We start from the raw sequence: 3049 nt of genomic DNA, 5'->3' as shown, positions 1-3049 counted from the left end.
ACTAATCAGGATGGGAGAGAGTAGTTGAGTTGTTAGTTTCTTTAATTAACGCTGGTTGTCTTAGGTGACGCTAAGTGTAAAAGGGATCTCAATACTTCTTAACAAAAAAGACACAGGAGAGAATGGATTGAGGACACACAGTACCTTGTGTTTATGTATAGATTTTGAACTTCTGATCTTTTCTATTACAGACGGAGGGGATATTTGAGATGCCGATTTACAGTGTTGATTCATGGAGAAGTTAATCAATGTGTTCATGCTAGAGGGGTTTTTTTTTGTTTCTTTTGTTTACTTTCTATTTGTACTGCTGTTTTCTCTACTATACAAGTTAATTATATATTATTTACCTACCTACCTGCAGAGCCATTTCAACTGTTTTCCGTTTACTTTTCTTTTTACTTTATGGTTTCTACTACTGTTTTTCCTCTAGGTAATTACATATTATGTTTTGACCATACGATTTAACATTACATTACTTCTATCATGGAGAAGTTAATCAATGTATTCATGGTAGAGATTTTTTTTTGCGCCTCTCATCTAGGTACAACTGTAGTATCGGTTCGTGAACAGACAACCACCCAACGCCACACACATCACACTCACTCACACCACAAGTATACAAACAGATCCTACAACTACACCTAGATTCTAAGATTGCGTCCTTTATGAGATCACCGGGTCCATGGATCCATAGACGACGAGGTGCGTCGCATTCCCTTTGTGGTTCCACGCGCGAGAGGCAACAGAGTTATTTGGGGGCGAACCCCAGTGAGACACCAGAAAATCGCAGCCACTAGGGCTCGATCCCTGGCCGGCAAGGTTCCAGCCACTGAGCCTAGGTTTTACCGCATTGAGCCATGTGTTGTCTGCTCATTGCAAAAGGCACTTCAGACTGTGATGGGTCTTGCATGATCTGGTCCTTCAGCTCCTCCTACTGCATGCCTGCTTCATTTGGCATAGGTAGAAACACTCTCCATATGGCACTGCTTCTATAAACTGTGAAGAGAGGCATAGGTAGAAACACTCTCCATATGGCACTGCTTCTATAACAACTGTGAAGAGAATGAACTGCAGTCTGAATTCTTGTTGAAAGTCTTTCACCGTTCAGTCTAATTCTCATTGAATAATCATTGTATCACACCTCATAGAATGCTGCAACTGCAACCATTTAGACGTAGATTGATCCAGAGCGGCACAGTTCAAGAACTACAAACATCTAGCTAATCAACTCTGAAAATTTGAATTATAGCCAAGCTAACTTTAAAACTTTGAATTAGAATTGGTTGGGGTGTGCCAGGCCTGGCCAACAGTGCAACGGCTAAGCGACACTTGAGAAACCTAGTAGCAAGCTACTATAGTGGATTCTCCCCCATAAAAAATAAATTTAATATCATTGTGAGACGATGTCTCACATATCAGATATTAAACTGATAAGAACAGATACTACACTTGATCTTAGCCAAAAGGCCGAGAAAGGTATGATTTGGCTAGAAGCCCTGTGTCACCTTATATAGTGAGTCTACGCCGCCATGCTTCTTGGTTAGGCGAGCTGGTACTAAACGGGTGAACCGGCTGCAAGCTCCATGGCGGCCATATGTAATGGGCCTTCTCTACTTAATTAGGCTCACTAATCCTCCAAGAAAAGTACTAGTTAGGCCCGCCATTAGGACTCATCGAAGCCTCCTAACGCATCGGTCCGAAGGTGCTTGCTTTTCTTTTCTTTTTTCTTTTCCTTTCCCAAGTAATAGTATTCTATATGAATTACTATTATATTCATTAAACTAACGATATTTTACCATTAATTGGCATAAACATTCAAGAAACTCTCAAGTTGGTAAGGACGGAACCTTACTTAAACAGGGCGTAATAGCATGTGCATATTTGCTACTACACCTAATACTAAAAGGAGAGATTTTATTTCTCTAAATTTTGATCCATCACACTCTTCCTCCCGGTCTATGTGTCCCTCCACTCCTCCTATTTTACTAAGAATAGTGGTACATGATAAATTCAACATTAGACACAACTGGATTTAGGTTCTTTGCCGAGTGCCTGAGACACTCGGCAAAGGCAAAATTGCACTTGGCAAAGAACACGCGACAAAAAATATCGCTAGTTTAATTCTTTTATCGGGCACTCAACAAAGGCTTTGCCGAGAGCCTCGGGGGCACTCAGCAAAGAAAAGCGACCGTCACGGCAAAGATTTTTTATTTTTTTTTAAAAAATTCTTTGCCGAGTACCCTCTATCTGGCCCTCGGCAAAGATGTTTTATTTTTTTTTCTAAAAATTCTTTGCGGAGTGCCCCTGGCCGGCGCTCGGCAAAGTTTAATTTTTTTTAAAAAAATTCTTTGCCGAGTGCCCTATGGTTGGCACTCGGCAAAGTTTGAATTTGTTTTTAAAAAAAATTCTTTGCCGAGTGCTATGGTCGTGACACTCGGCAAAGCTAGAAAAATAGTTTTTCGAGCGCCCATTTTTCCAGCTTTGCCGAGTGTTGTGACCATTGCACTCGGCAACGGGGTCATTTGCCGAGTGCAACACTTGGCAAAGTGTCCCAAAACGGCAATTTTTAATTTTTTTACATTCCATCATGACAAATAAATTCATACAAACATATATCACATATATATCTCATCCATCCACACATCCATCCGCACATATCACATCCATCACAATATATATCACATATATAATAATAAGTGCTCAAGTCCATCCAAATAAATCCACAAGTTCATCAAAGTCCACAAGTGCATCACAAGTATATCACAAGTCCATCACCAAGTGAACAACAAATGAAAAAAATACAACGTGCACTCATCTCGGCCACTGCGACTGTGGTGAAGGCCTAGCTCCATCATTCGGAGGTGCATGAGATGGATTATTCGAACCACCGTCAGATAGAGACTGCACAAAGGAGAAAAGATTGCATGTGAGATAAGATTATTTAGATAGCTAATCTAGGAAGGTAGAGGCCATACAAGCAAAGCATAAGCAAAAGTAAAAAACTTTCATACTCACAGGAGTAGCTGCAGCTACAGGACGCGGAGGCGGA

At 40.7% G+C, this 3049-nt stretch overlaps 1 non-coding gene across 1 annotated transcript; it reads right to left on the bottom strand.

Moving 5' to 3' along the window:
• Positions 1-1283: 1283 nt before the first annotated feature.
• Positions 1284-1480, bottom strand: LOC136478631 (U2 spliceosomal RNA). Its single transcript, XR_010764351.1, has one exon. It is a non-coding gene; the product is annotated as a U2 spliceosomal RNA (small nuclear RNA).
• Between the last annotated feature and the right edge of the window lie 1569 nt (positions 1481-3049).

Source organism: Miscanthus floridulus, chromosome 8 (genome assembly GCF_019320115.1).
Source record: "Miscanthus floridulus cultivar M001 chromosome 8, ASM1932011v1, whole genome shotgun sequence".
NCBI classification, from domain to species: Eukaryota; Viridiplantae; Streptophyta; class Magnoliopsida; order Poales; family Poaceae; genus Miscanthus; species Miscanthus floridulus.
This window is presented reverse-complemented; position numbering and strand designations above follow the sequence as displayed.